The following is a 16,132-nucleotide window of genomic DNA, read 5'->3' as shown; positions in this document are numbered from 1 at the left end:
GGCATTTATAAAAATGATCCTTTAACTTTATTTTCATTTAGACTTATCTCAGAAAGGTTCTAAGCTTGTCTTTCGAGTCAGAGGCCACAAATGAGGAAGGAAACCCCAGCAACAGAGCCGTGTTGGGGCCTGGGGGAAGCCCCTGTTGAGGGTGCGCATGCTGCAGAGAAGTCCATAGGAGACCATGGTCCTTGGTGCAAACCCATCAACAATGAGAACAGGAATCTGAGCTGAAGGATTTGTGACAGACTACGTAGGCAGGACAGTGACTATCCGGGTGGACAGATTTCATAAGGCAGTATTAAGCAAGAGGTGTGTGACTAAGCTGGCAAGCCTGCCCCAGCTGAAGGATTGGTTCTAGAAACAGAGACCTGGCAACAGTCTGAGGAGACAAGCCGGAGGCAGGAAGTCAGCTAGATCCACCACCCAGGAATAGAGAGGGGGAAGGGCGTCAGGCAGGGAACGGAAAAGCCCCGATTTCCAAGGACATTTGGTTTCCAAGTCCTGGAGTTGACCTGGTTCATTACAGACTGACTTCTGATTGGAGACGAGGAACAGCTTTGTTGATGGTTGCAAAAAGAAAATAATTCACCAATAGCTACCTAAGTGGGCCAAACCAGCTCCAGAAGGGAAGACGGTATTCATCCATCCAGCATCTGCCTGAGGCAGGAAACCCAAGCTGCAAGTTATCAGTGATGCCCCAGGAAGCACTGAGCCCCTGATGTGTCCATTGAAATCCTTCCTCAAGCAGCTGTCATGTGAGGTAGAAATGCTTCCAGGGTGTAGGGACAGGTAGAGGCTTGGGAGTGGCTACCAGGTACAGATGAAGAACATGACAAGTTCGAAGCTTTGTTCTTGCCCAGCTCTTAGCAGGGTCTTTTGCTGAGTTTCTTTCCCTGTTAATTCATATCTAGTTCAGAGTAAAGAGCCAAGGGGTGACGATGGGGAATGCTCACTCTTGAATGTCGCCCCACTTTACAGGCTTGTGGTAGCCTGCACTGTGTGTAAACCATTCTTCTGGGGCAGCTACTTGCAAAAGTATCCTGAACATGGGCACCTGATAGAAAATGCCTCTAGGAGCCAACACTTCTCCACATGCCTTGAATACACACACAGGCAGTGATGGCACTGTGCACCCAAGTTTCAATTAATGGGCTCAATGATGACTTTTGACTTCTGGACTTTTTTCTTTGTCACAAGTTCACTCATATTTATCTCTGTCAGACCTAGATACAAGGGGTTTCTTTAAGGATCATTTTTGTTGTTGTTTTTTCAAGCAGGGTTTCTTTGTGTAACAGCTCTGGTTGTCTCAGAACTCACTTTGTAAACCAGGCTGGCCTCGAACTCAGAGAGATCTGCCTCTGCCTCTTGATTAAAGACTTGGGCCACCAGGTCCGGCTAATCATGTTCTTGTTGGATCATACACAAAGCTATAAACATGGGGCTATAAAGATGGCTCAGCGATTAGAGAGCTTGCTAGCCTTGGAGAAGACCCAGGATTGGTTCCCAGCATCCACATAGCTGCTCATAACTCTAATTCCAGTTTCAATGGATCAGATGCCCTCTTCTGGCCTTCTCGGGTGTCAGGCATGCATGTGATACACAGACATACATGTAGGGAAGCACTTGCACATATAAAAATATTTAAAACAAACTAACAAACCATAAATGCTACAACAGGTTCAACTCGGAGCTGCATACTTTGTCTAACAGCCAGTATGACTCTAAACTCTTAGGGAGAGCAGGGATTTTTCCAAAGTGCCTGGGGGGACTCTTCAAAGAGGGGCACTCTGTACCAAAAGACTTCTCCCCACTGTGTTACCCCAAGCTACACTTCATTCTGGTTCCCACAGGGTGAAGTATATCTTGGTTGTTTTTTGTTTGTTTCAGTTTTTCAAGACAGGCTTTCATCTGGGTAGCCCTGGCTGTCCACCCTGTCCACCTTTGTTGACATTAAAAGTTTTCCAAGTATATTCCTACAGACCATAAGTTACAATCTTCTCTTCCCTGGGTTTATAGATACCAGGATAAACAATCCTTTATTCATTCACACATTCATTCAGGAAGCAGAGAACAGTTTAGGATTTCATGCCTGGCTCCACTGAGCTCCAATAGAAGATCTATCTACATGGTAAGAAGAACACCTAAAACAAAGCAATTAGAGGACAATTTACATGCTACAAAGGGCCACAGAGCATTCGTTAAGTGTTTCCCCGGAGGATTTAAACATTGTTTTACAGATCACTCACAGCTGGGGAAAGGGTTCCAACTTGCTGTAGTCAGAAAAGAAGAAGAAGAAGAAGAAGAAGAAGAAGAAGAAGAAGAAGAAGAAGAAGAAGAAGAAGAAGAAGAAGCTGAAGAAGGTTTAAACTTGAGGCTTAGTAACTAACTCATTCAGCTAAGAAAAGCCTCAGGGCTTGACAAGCTTCTCCAGTTGATCTGATATCATTTATACATGTGACAGACTCTAAACTCAAGGATTGGGCTAGCTTAGTCATACAGCAATTGAGTAGCAAGTGTGAGACCTGGAGTATTCTTCCTTGCATGGTAAAGAAAGAAAAAAATAAGATCAGTAGTCTAAAGATGAGATGGGGAATAACATGCTCAAGAGGCTGAATTTCTGGGCAGGTAAAATGGCTTAGCTTGTAAAGTACCTGACTACCATTAAGCTTAAATGCCCGAGTTCAATCCCCAAGACCAATGGAGGAGTGACTCCCATAAGTTGTCCTCTGACACCCACATGAGTGGGTGGCATGAACATGCCTCCCTCACCCCTACTGCAAATACACGAATGTAATAAATAAATGTAAACGCTCCATTTCCAACAAATGTTTGCAGTTTTTTTAAACAACTATCTATCTATCTATCTATCGGAGAACAGTCATAAGTTCTGGCGTGTCATAAACACTGAAACTTATTGTAGCAGGAAGATGTGCACATACAGTTCTTCTAAAGAGACATGAATGTCATAAATACACATACCTCCCATGTAGGTTCAACATTTGGGTGTCAGTGTTGTAACTGTGGACAAAGAGATAGTACAGGTGCTGTGGGGGTACCCAGAACAGGCAAGAGTGTGTGCATTTAGTGTGCCTTTTTAGCGATAGACCGCCTGCTATGTACCACCACCCCCTACGATTGGAAAGTGAGCACTATTCTAAGAGATAAGGACTACTGTAGAACTGAGGGCAGGGTGGAATGAATATCAAAATAGAAATAACAGACATTTCTTCCTAGTGTTGATCTGGTGATTGAACACGTCCCCCTATCCCCACCCCCACCTGCAGCCTCTCCCAGGTAAGCACACTCCCAGCCCTGGAACTAGGGAATGCTAACCGCAGTTTAGTAAATCTAGGGACCACCTGGGAAGTTCCTCCTAAGACCTTGGCGGGATGCTTGGCTCAGACTGCCTTTACCAGAGGTGGGGTCTCCAGGCAGTGGGGAGCCCCTCCCGCTGAGCTTGCTCCTGCCCTGGCTGCCCGGGGCCAGGGAGCTTGGCAAGGCTGTCTCCGATGGCCCCAGTGGGAGGGTCACGGCTAAGACACCCGGCCCATCTCATTGTTTCAGGCCCGGCTTCCTCTTCTGGCAGAGGCCAGTGGAGCGCTGAGCGGGAAGGGGCCGGGACAGGGCTGGAGCCCTCGGGATGTCTACCTCTGCTGCTCCTTCCCCTCTCCAGGAGCTCGCGTTTCCCGGGGTGTGTGAGCATTCTCAATAAAAAGGGAAAAGCACCATCCAAGTGAATTTTCCAGCGCCGAGAGGAAATGCTGTTTCCTGCATCGTACAAAACTGGTGCCAATAAGACTGACACAGGAGCCCATTGTCCGGCTAACAATGTGTGATGGGGAAGGGCGCCTGAGAAAATAGACCTGGGGCCACCGAGAGCGTTTGATCCTTCCCTGCAGAGCTTGTGTGTGTGTGTGTGTGTGTGTGTGTGTGTGTGTGTGTGTTGTGGGTTCGGAGTGTGAATTGATAATATATCTGTGCAGGAGTGTGTGCATCAGTCTGTGTGGGAGAGTGTGTGTCTGTGTGGAAGAGTACACACTAGCTTGTGTGTGGGAATGTGTGTGATGTGTGTCTGTGTAAGAGTGTGTGCATGAGGCTGTGCATGATGTCTCTATAGGCACCTGTATGTGAATGATGAGTCCCTGTGTGGTATCTTTTAGGTGTACGTGTGTGCATGTGTATATCTGTACGTGTGCACGATCTTGTGTGTGCAAGGGTGCTCAGGCTAGTCAAGGCACAATGCATCCCTTTCTGTAGGCTTTGTACTCCTCTGGTGGGCTCTCAAAGGTGGGAACAGACCGGAAAACTAGCACAGAAAAGCATAGAAATGGAAAGGATAGGAAAAAAGAAAGAAAGGAAGGAAGGAAAGAAAGGAAGAAAGGAAGGGAGGAAGGAAGGAAGGAAGAACGAAAGAAAGAAAAGAAAAGAAAAGAAAAGAAAGAAAGAAAGAAAGAAAGAAAGAAAGAAAGAAAGAACAGTCTCCAGGGCACTGAACTACATATAGAGCCAGCCAGCAAGTCAGCTGCCCAATGCAGCACAGCATGGATCCGCAGCCTCACTGTCAGCACGGGTCCCGCACCCAGCCCAGACACAGGTGCTTGAGTGCCAGTGTCCCATGCATGCCCTGCCGGGTACCTGAAGCTGAAGCCCTGGGAGGTGATGGAGCTGGGAGGCGACTGGGCGAGCCCACCACCAACATTGGCCCACCTGGGCGCCCGAGGTCAGGGCCTCAGCCTGAGTGTCACCTCCCTGTCCTCCGTGCTCACGTACTCGTCGTGTTCGGGACGTGAAGTGCCGACCCAGAGGCTGCTAGGGCCAGGGCATGGGCTGGGCGATAAACAATCACACAGGATACACAACACCCTGGACTGTCACAAGTCCCTCGCAGGAAAAGACAAATAACATCTGAGGAGCCGCAGGCGCAGCTTCCCCCAGCAGAACAAAAAACTTTGGAGAAGTAAACAACAGGGCCGGGAAGAGTTCACACACTAGCCCTGGAAGCTGAGAGAAACCACGCCATCTTTTCTCCGGGGGCCCGCTCACTCAGGGACCGCTCACTCAGGGGCAAAGGACACACACGCACAAAGGCACACACCCGCATGCATGGTTCAAATAGAGCCCTTTACAATAATTGGCAAAGCAGGGCATAGTGTCACAAAACTGTACTGCGCTTCCAAGGCAGGAAGTTGCAGGCAGGCCAGTCTGGGCTACATACCTAACCTCCATACTGAATCTCATACCAATAAACAAGAGGTTGGCAGGTATCACACTCTGGGTAGAGGAACCTTGTGTTCTGGGCTCTGCAAGAGTTGCCTGTGCAACAGGCAGGGATGGGGGACTGAGGAAATGGGAGGTTTCAGAACTGTAAGGCTGAGATTTTCTAAAAATACAACCTTTTCCTTACGGTTTGCTCTTGGGAGAGTCATAGCCAGCATCATGAAACCCACCTTGATCTCCTGTAAAGGAGGTCACAGCTATTCAAACTTGAGAAACACAAATGTACCATGACAACAAACTGCTCAAGATAGTCACTCAAAGGGTTCACTTGGTGATCTTCATTTTCTCTCACCTGGAGTTATTCCCAAAGCAGCCTCCACCTCCTGTGAGCCAGCCAGACAGCTATACTTCCCTACTGCACACAGATCGCATCCCTGCCACACCAGCACCTGCTGTCCTCTCTGTATCATTCAATTTAGCCATGTTTGTCTCCTGGCAAATAGTTCACTGTGGTGGTTTGAATGAAAATGGTCACCAAAGACTCGTGTATTCAAGTGCTTGGTCTCCAGTTGGTGGGACTGTATGTGGGGGAAGAATTAGGAGGGTGTGGCCTGGTTGGAGGAGGTGTGTCACTGGGGGGGGGTGGACTTTGAGGTTTCAGAAACCCTGACTTCTCCAAGTTAGCTCTCCCAGATTTTGCTTGTGGATCAAGATGTGAGCATTCAGCTACTGCTTCAGTACCATGCCTGCCTGTCCACTGCCATGCTCCCCCATCATGATGGTCATGGACTCTAACCCTCTGAAACTATAAGCCCCCAATAAACTCTTTCTTTAATAAGTTGCCTTGATCATGGTGTCTTAGCACAGCAATAGAAAAGTTAACTAAGACATTCATGTAATGCTTTGGGGGTACACAGAGGAAGCTAAAGACAAGGGGTGTGGGAGGTAAATGAAACAGCCAGTTTCTAAATATAATTCATGTCAGCCTAATGTCTATGTACCAATTTGGATCTCAGACCTTGCATTTTGAGTGACCTGTGGACACAGTATATCTCCTTTTCTGGATTCTTTCTCATGCCTCTCATGTGTGTCAAGTTGGATACATCTGGGTTGGATGTGGGCACAAATAAGTGCCTTAGTGATTGCCTGGATGACAGGGTCCATGTGTTCTGATTCCAACACTGATGGAATCCTACGGGATGTTTCAGTCTGTGGCATGGTCCTCCCCACACTTTGTATTAGTGATGCATGCTCTCCTAGGCAAGTGGTTGCAATGTGGCTCATCTTTGGCTGAGTACATAGCATACTGGGAACATAGTAGGTTCTCAGTGTATACTTACTCACTGCAGAGCAGAGATGCTGTGAACAAATTGATCTGATTGGGAAGTGATACAAGTTAAGATGGCGAACATAACTCATTATGGTACCACATAACTCATTATGGTACCACAGCCACAGGACGACCTCATCGGAGAACACTGGATGACTCTATAATGAGAAGAATTTTGTCCCTATTCTTCTTCCAGGGTTGATTATGTAAGGGCAGAGTGGGAAGAATCAAGGAGCCAGCTGCACATATCACAGCTTGCAGGGAGTCTAGTGCAAGGCATCCGAAACAGTGCCAAAAAATGAATGTGGCCACAACCTGTGTTAAAAGTAAGGGCTTTCATCCAGGGTCTACTCTGTATTGTCTAGACCAGCTCTGTGCTTCAGCCTGGGGTCCTCAGATCAGGAGGGATTAAGATAGAACACTTTGGGGCATGCGAGATGACTCTGAGCTGTGTAAAGGTACTTGTTGTAGAGCCCAGCAAGATGAATGACCATTCCTCAGCATCCTTTGGTGGTAGGGGAGAATTGACTCCTACAGATATCACACACACACACACACACACACACACAGAGAGAGAGAGAGAGAGAGAGAGAGAGAGAGAGAGAGAGAGAGAGATGTGTGTTTCTCCCACAATAAATAAATGTTAAAATTGACATATCCACTGGGAGGAGAGGGACCAGAGGAAAGAGAAGTTCGGCGTCACATTGTATGAATGGGCTTTCAATGTTTGAACCTATTAAGCTAAAATGGGCACTGAAACTGTGTAGATTCTCTTGAGGAGAATAGGGGGGACAGGGGAGATAGCCCAGTCAGTGGTTGAGTGATTGGCCAGCATGCAATGGTCCAGTATAGATCCAGGAGGTCTATAGGTTTACACACCCCTGAAACAAATGAACAGAGACTTTGGTGAAGCTAAGTGGTTGCATGATGAACCCACCAGAGAAGCCCCAAATGAGAGCAGTTACTGTACATAGATAGCCACACAGTTACGGATAACTCTGTCTTTTGGTTCATGTGGGCTCTTAACTGAGGAGGAAGGGAAATCCACAAAGGTCCATTACAGAACCTGGACACACTTCACAAGGGACATAGTAAGAAAGGATTCAAGCATTCCCTTAGGAGCTTTTGTTAGTTAGTTAGTTAGTTTGTTTGTTTTTCAAGACAGGGTTTCTCTGTATAACAGTCCTGGCTATGCTGGTCTCTCTATACCTGTTAACTGTCGTCTACTTCTATTTTGATGAGTGTTTACTTTGTCTACAATTTTTGAAAACCTAATGAGACCATCAAGGTGCATTTCTACTATTGTCTTACAGAGAAAAATGAACACCATGGAAATAAACAAAAATTAAAATTTCTGATCCCTAGACTAGATGTCAAGATATTTCAAGCTATATAGGACTAGTTGGTCTGGAAATTAGCTTAATAGTGGAGTACTTGCCTAGCATCTCAGGGCCATGGTTTCCATTGCCTGAATTGTAAAGACAGCTAGTCATTGCTGATGACTCAGTGTTCTGGGCTGACACTAGAACTCAAGGCTAACCTCTTGCCTAGCATGGGAAATGCTCCAGATTCTATACTGGTACCTCTAAAGGAGAAGAAAGGAGTATGGCAGGTTTGAAAAAAAAAAAGCACAATGCTAATCTTTGTAAAAATCATTGTCTGGCTGCTCAGAACACAGGACAACTGGAAAGCATATGTATTGCTGTTAAGAATGCCAAAGGAGCTAGGTGGTGGTGGCACAGGCCTTTAATCCCAGCACTCAGGAGGCAGAGGCAGGCAGATCTCTGTAAATTCTAGGTCAGCCTGGTCTACAAAGCAAGTTCCAGGACAGCCAGGGTTGTTACACAGAGAAACCCTGTCTCTAAAAAACAAAGCAAAACAAACAAACAACAACAACAAAAAGACAAAGGACCCAGTTTTAGAAGACAATTTGTTTAATGGTTTGTTATAAGTCAAAAGCTTATTGCTACAAATGTTTGTGGTGGCGATACCCAGAATGCTGAAACTGGAAACAGATAAAATGTCAGCAGGTGGAGGGCTAAACTGTGGCATGTTCACATGTGGAATCCTGTTACTCAACAGGAAAAAGAGCAAATTTTTGGTACATGCAACAACATAGGTGAACCTTTAATGCATTCTGCCAAAGAAATTAAACACAAAAGGTCCATGCCTGTGATTGCACTCATGTGACATTTTAAAAAAGGCAGAACTATGGGCACAGGTTAGTTATTGCCTGGTTCCAGGGGTGCAGAAAGGGATTGACAAGAAATAGAATAGGGTGCTTGGAACAATGGAATAGTCTATTCTGCTTGTGGTAGGGTTAACGAGACAGGGTAAACTAACTCACAGGCTTGAACTCCTAAAAGGTGATTTTACTCTATATAAACTGTACTTCAGTAGAAGGGCATAGTGATGCTCACCTTTAGTCTCCGCACTTGAGAAGCAGAGGCAGGCAGATCTCAGTGAGTCTCAGGCAAGCCTGATCTACAGAGTGAGTCCCAAGAGAGCCAGGGCTACATAGTAAGACCCTGTCTCAAAACAAAACAAAACAAAATGAAATTATACTGCAAGAAACTTGACTTCAAAGCTAAATCCATCATCATTAAAAAAAATAAGAATATTATTTTTATTTTACATGCATGAGTGTTTTGTCTGCATGTGTGTTTGTACACCATGTGAATGGCGAGCTCATAGAGACCAGAGAGGGGAGGCATTGGATCCCCTGGAAGTGGAGTTACACACAGTTGTGAGCTGCTATGTTGGGTGCTGGTAACTGAACCAGGTCCTCTGCAAGAGCAGCCAGTGCTCTTAAATGTCGAGCCATCTTCCCAGCCCCTCTATTTTGACTTTGATAGTTATCTTGTGATAATTTGCCTGAAACTGCTCTTCAATAAAATTTGAGCGCATCAGTGAGTCTAAGTGGAAGTGCTACTTCTCAGCACAGTCAAATTGTTCCAAAGTGAAATTGGAAAAGCATGAGTGCCGGTCTTCTCCTGGTCTCTTGGAGATGGCATGAGAGGGTGTGGACAGGCCACAGGGAGCAGCCTCCACAAGATAGGAGACTTTCCTAGGAATTCTTACTCATTCAGGAAACTCCCAGCCACAGCCCCGAGAGTGGAAAGTGCAGGCATTGTTGGAGGGTCTTCACAGGCAGCCTGCGGTGGAGGCATTCAGGATTCCACGGCTCGAGTAGGAGCCTATGTCCATCATCACACATGTGCGCACTCGTGTGTAGTGGGAAGCCCCGAGCCTCTCTGAATATGACTTAGTAAAGGAGGGTTACTGAGTGAGATCACTACTTAGCAGATAATGTCTATAGAATCAAAGTCCAGACTGGGACTTCTGTGGGCAGCAGAAGATTCTCAAAGTGAAGATAGCCCCGGTTCCTTCTCAATTCCAACCCCGCAATTGCCTTTTAAGATTCATTATACAGAACAAATAATCAGAGAGTACCCTCTTCTGATTAAAATAACCCACTACTATGAATCCCTGGAATACTGTGGCTGGCTTTAGACAGACAGGAAAATATGCAGCTTTGTATTTAGACAGCAATTGCTTCGCTTTCATTTTGTCAAGTGACCTCTTCCATAAGACCTCTATCTTCCTCTTCCTTCTCCTCTTCCTCTTCTTTCTTCCACTTTCATTTTAAAACCATCTTAGCCATATAGTTAACACTGATATATTCATACTGCTAGCCAGGCGTTGGTGGCGCATGCCTCTAATCCCAGCACTCTCGAGGCAGAGGCAGGTGGAGCTCTGTGAGTTTGAGGCCAGCCTGGTCTACGAGTGAGTTCCAGGACAGCCTGCAAAGCTACAGAGAAACCCTGTCTCAAAAAGACAAAACCCAAAATTCCCTGTTTCCATAAGTTTTCTCCACCCCTGCCTCTCTTCCTTCATTGGTAGGTAGACTCCTTTGACCTGTCTCATGTTCCATCTTCCTGCCTGAAGGTGACATGTGCCCCCCCTTTTTTTCTCAGCCCTTTTCTTTCATAGTACTGTCCGAAGCCAACTGTGGTTATGCCCTTAACTTTGACAGGACTCCCAGACTGTGTATCTCAACCTAGGTGACATCTAGATACATGGGCTTTCCAGGTATATTATAGGTAGCCCACTGAACTTCAATCTTTACCTGGTCCTTTCCCCTTCCAAACTTCCTATCTATGTGTCTGTCAAAGCCAGAAACCTGATGATCAGCCTGTCACATAACCATTAGATCGCTTTCCCACTTAGCCTTGAGTCAGCCAGGCTCACTGCTGATACAGGCACACACACTCACACACATACAAACCTTGTGTGAAGGGTAAATACATCTGCTGGGTAGACAACAGCGTGTGTGAGATGGGAAGGTAGTTTTCAGCCCAGGAGACGTTTGGCAGTGCCTAAACTCTGAGGTGGTGGTGTGGAAATGTTGCTAGCGCCCAGTGGGCAGAAGTAACAGCTCATGAGGCACAGCCCCAAGATGGTCCTAGACCTTTGCCCTCCCAACCTCATTGGAGACTGAGACCAACCTTAGCTGCACAGAGTTGTTTACAAACTACAGTCCTGTGCACAGAAGCAGCTCCATGTCTTCAAGGTACCCATTCATGCTTCTTTCCACCAAGGTAAATGTGTGAGTGACCGACATCGGGTTCTAAAAGCCTGGATTCCTGGCTTCTAGAGGGTAACCATATGCAATTGACTGAATGTGCATTTGCCCCCAGATGTCACATCACATGAATCCCAGTGTGACTCCATTTGGAAGGACCCTTTGGGAAACACGTATGTCATGAGGGTGAAGCCAGCACAGAATTTAAAGAGACAGAGTGCACTGGGTTCCTTCAGTGCTGCAGAGAGTGCTTTCTGGAATTGTACTCTCTCAGCTCTGTCAAGTGTTATCCTGAGACCTTCAGCAAGGCCCTTTGACTCTGTTTCATTATCTAAAAAGTGAAGATAGGGACATTAGCTTCTTTTCAAGTTATTGTGAGCAGTGGCAAGCTTATCCAGGTAAATCCAGTGTCCCGGAACAGGCGGACAAGGGCTGGCACACAAATCCAGTTCCCGACACACAGTAAGTACTTGGTATCTGTTCATTGTTACAAATGTTTGTTGAGTGTTTTGACCAACTATTCTCTAGAATTGATGAATAAACAAGGAATACACAGACATGCTGTTTTACCAGACAGTTAAATCAAGATGTTTATTTACTACTTAAGAAGACTGACTTGAGGGCTGTTTACATAACCTGCCATTGTCACCCTATCAGACCTTCCCTCTGAAGGCTGCTTTGGGGTGTTTGAGCCAAGTCCTGATAGAGGAGATGAAACCAATAGAAACTGAAAGGGAATGTCGCCTGGGCAGAGAGAATAACTACAGCCCCCAGGCAGAACTGAAGATCAAACAACCCCACCCCCTGTCCTCACTGCACCCTCCACCCCCCCCATCCCCACCACTCACCAGAGCATCCCAGGAACAAAGGCAGCCAGTGGACGCTGGGTTTGAGGAGTCAGAGGCAAAGGAGGATGGGATGGAGTTGGAGAGGAAGGTGAAAACCAGACCAGGCAAAGAAAGCCTCGAAGGGCAGGCCTGTGGCTCTTATCTGTGATGTAATGGAAAGGATTCAGGTTGCCCATGGCAACGAGCTGTTATCTCTTTTAGAAAAGATTGTCTGACTCCAGAGTCCACAGGTAAACTTCTGGAACACAAAGGAAAATGGCTGACGATTTCAAGATCGTTTATTTCAGGTTTCACTCAAGTAAAGAAATATTTCCACTTGGATTTGAAATGGTTAAAAGCTACTTGATTTCCAGGAATGTGAAGGGTTTCAGGAAAGAGGACAGCTGGTCTGTTTTAAAATGTGAATTTTACAAGTGCTTATAGGATATGGGAAACTGTGTGTGTGTGTGTGTGTGTGTGTGTATCTTTGTATCTGTGTGTGTGTCTGTATCTTTGTGTCTGTGTGTGTGTCTGTTCCTTTGTGTGTGTGTGTGCCTCTGTGTTAGTGTGTGTGTCTCTGTGTATCTTTATGTCTGTGTCTGTATGTGTGTATGTCTGTGTATGTGTATATCTGTATGTGTCTGTGTGTATCTGTGTGTGTGTATCTTTGTGTGTGTGTCTGTATCTTTGTGTGTGTGTGTCTGTGTGTGTGTATGTCTGTGGGTGTATCTGTCGTGTGTGTCTGTATGTGTCTCTGTGTGTCTGTGTTTGTATATCTGTGTGTGTGTCTGTCTGTCTGTCTGTGTCTCTGTATGCGTGTCTCTTCCTAACACAGTGAATGAGTGGAGGTCAGAGGGTAACTATGTAGTGGACCCCAGGGACTGAACTCAGGTTATTAGGCTCAGACAAGAAAACAACAAGTACCTTTACCATCTCATAGCCTCCTTTGCAAGATTTTAATGTTTTTCTTGTGTCATAGCAATTGATAGATATTAGTTGAGGGTTTTACTTTTTATTGAATTAGACAACTGCAGGAAGACAGATTTTCAATAATTTTTATTTATGTTAATGTCAAAATGATGTTTTATTCTGACACATTCGTAGACACTTATGCGGTGGGTTCACACTCTCCATACACTGCATATTCCTTGCTTTTCCCTCCCCTGTCCCAATGTTTTGCTTCCCCATCTCAATGCTTCCCTACTCCTCCCAAGAGTTCCACCTTCTTCTTTCACCTTGGTTTGCTTTAAATGTAGATTCTGGGGCTGGAGAGATGGCTCAGGGGTTAAGAATGTGGACCGTTTTCACAGAAGACCTGAGTGATGATCTCATCCTGGGGTTTGTTAAGCTTCAACTTAAAATTCTTCTTGCTTATACTTCTTATTTATGAATGAAAGCTACTATCTTAGAGTTTGTGCTAAGGCATTGGGAAAGATTTACTTAGGAGAGTGACATTTATGCAAATCCCCTACATTTTAAAGAGGAAAGTTTTCTACAAAACAGAACATTTTATACTTTTTTAATTTAAAATGTTTTACATACTTATTACAACTTTGCTATAAAAAACTTAACAAAAAAAAAAAAAAAAAAAAAGATCTACCAGCAAAATAGATCAGACCCCACCCAAATCTGTACATCTCAGTGAAGCGCTATACATTTAGTGTAGCCATTTGAAGCTGTGGCACTTTATATCAGGCTCTATGCTTTTGCTATCAAAGACATTTTTATGCACTTATCCATCACCAAAAAAGAACAATGAACTGAAAAGGGTATGACTGAGTTAAAACTAGAAAACTATCTGCCAGGTGTGGTAGTACACACAGGAGAGAGGAAGGTTGACCTCTGTGAGTTTGAGGCCAGCCTGGTATGCGTAGCAAGTTCAGGACAACCAGGGCTTATGGAGAGAAACTGTCTCAAACAAACAAACAAAAATCTAGGAAAAACTACCCGGTGGTGGTGGTGGTGGTGGCAGTGGTGCACGCCTTAATCCTGACACTCAGGAGGCAGAGGCAGGCGGATCTCTGTGAGTTCAAGGCCAGCCAGGTCTACAGAGCTAGTTCCAGGACAGCTTCCAAAGTCACAGAGAAACCCTGTCTTGAAAAACCAAAATAGAAAAAAATTTTAGGAAAAACCAAATTAGCTGTATTATGACTCTTGTAACTCAAGTGTCCATCATTCATATTCGTTCCTTCCTCATCACAGACATTTACCCTTTCTTGTTCTCCTGTCTGCATTATTGTACTGAGCCCATATACACATTCGTTTATATATACACATGTATACATGTATACATATGAATGTCAGGCCTAAACTTGTTCATTGCCATGCAATTATAAAAATATTTTTATTTGTAGATTTTTATATAGTCTCCTCATCTCATATCAGAGTTATGTTCAAATAAACATCATAAATTAAAAATATTATCAGTCAAAAATGCATTTAATCTCTATAATCTGATAGACATTCTGACTCACCCCAGCCTACGTTACACATGCTCAGGATACTCCATCAACCCAGAGCAAAATCATCTAACCTAACCTGAACTCATAATACAGTCTTGAATCTTTCAAGTAATCTATCATGTGCCATGTTGAAGGTATCTCCACAAAGCCCCAAATAATTATAAACTCTCAAATCAGGGCTGTCTATGCATTCTGACAATTGGCATTGTCAATAGTGAAATACATTTCTGTGCACTTTTAAAATTTCCCAGATTTAAGTAAGACCTGCATAATAACACAGTGTGGATGGGGGAGATCACCTGGACCCAACCCATAGATGAAGAGTTACAGACAATTAACAACTGTAGAGGGGAGAATGGACTTTTATAGAGACGAGCCCTCTACTCAATTACCAAATACCAAGGGATGAGCTCTAAAAACGTGTGTGTGTGTGTGTGTGTGTGTGTGTGTGTGTGTGTAAAACACCAATGAACCCAGCAGATCATATTTATGTAATTATTCATACATACTTAAACAGCCTAAGTGACAGAGAAATCACTAAGCCTAGTTTGACCTTGAACTTATAGCAATCCTACTGCCTCCAGCTTCCACATGTTGGAGAGATTCTGAATAGATTCCAAAACAGAAGTCCCCCTCCCTCACCTTAATGGTCTGACACTCCATACCCGTATATTATGGGATCTGGAATGGTCTGACACTCCATACATGTATACCATGGATTCTGGAATGGCCTGACACTCCATACATGTATATCATGGCTTCTGGTCATTTTTAGCCCATTGCCCTCTCTCATTCTCTTCTCTCTCTTGCAGAATCCCTTCTTCCTGGGCTGGAGAGATGGCTCAGCAGTTAAGAGCACTTGTTGCTCTTCCAGAGGACCCAGGTTCAGTTTCTAGCACCCATCAGTTGCCTCACAACTGCCTGTATTTCCAGCTCCAGAGGATCCAGCACTCTCTTCTGGCTTCTAGGAGCACCTGCACACACACACACACACACACACACACACACACACACACACACACACACACACACCTAAAAAAATAAAATGAAACCCTTCTTCCCAACAAGTTTAAAACCCTTTTTAACTTCCAGTATTTTCTTTTGTGACAATTTACTCTAATTGGATTAATGAGGATATACTATTTGCAGCCCGGTAAGACTCCAAATGGGAGTCAAGAGGCCTAAACTTCTGTGTGGCCCTCTGGAGTGGAGTGAAGGTGGGCACACAGATTCTAAGGAGGCAAAGCCACGGTCTTGCCATCCATGGATGCAGCACCCGGGAGAGTATCTTAGTTAGGGTTTGGGGAGGAAAGGGTTTATATTTCTGTATCATAGTCCATCATCAAAGGAAGTCAGAGCAGGAACCTGGAGGCAGGAACTGATACAAAGGCCAGGAAGGAGTGCTGATTACTGCCTTACTCCTCATACCTTGCTCAGTTTGTTTTCTTATGCACCCAGGACCATCTGTCTGCCAGAGTGACCCAGCCCCTGCATGCCACTGCTTCTGGGGTGGGCAGTGGATACTCAAATGTACAGAATGGTGGTGAGGAGGAAGGTAAGATCAGACACAGCCAGACTGCAGGCGGGTTTGGTAGGCTCCTCCACAAGGCTACTAGGTGCTTGCATCCTGGAACAAAGAACTGGACAGCGATGTGGGGATAAGGGTAAGCAAAGAGAGGCAGTTTGCTAAGAAAGAACACATTTCCAC

At 45.1% G+C, this 16,132-nt stretch overlaps 1 pseudogene; it reads left to right on the top strand.

Moving 5' to 3' along the window:
• Nucleotides 1-4,662: 4,662 nt before the first annotated feature.
• LOC127237068 (ubiquitin domain-containing protein 2-like) overlaps nucleotides 4,663-16,132 on the top strand; it is a 51,526-nt pseudogene continuing 40,056 nt past the window's right edge.

The sequence above is a fragment of the Phodopus roborovskii genome, unplaced genomic scaffold (assembly GCF_943737965.1).
Source record: "Phodopus roborovskii unplaced genomic scaffold, PHOROB, whole genome shotgun sequence".
NCBI classification, from domain to species: Eukaryota; Metazoa; Chordata; class Mammalia; order Rodentia; family Cricetidae; genus Phodopus; species Phodopus roborovskii.
Note: the sequence above shows the minus strand (reverse complement) of the source record. Positions and strands in the feature narration are given on the sequence as shown.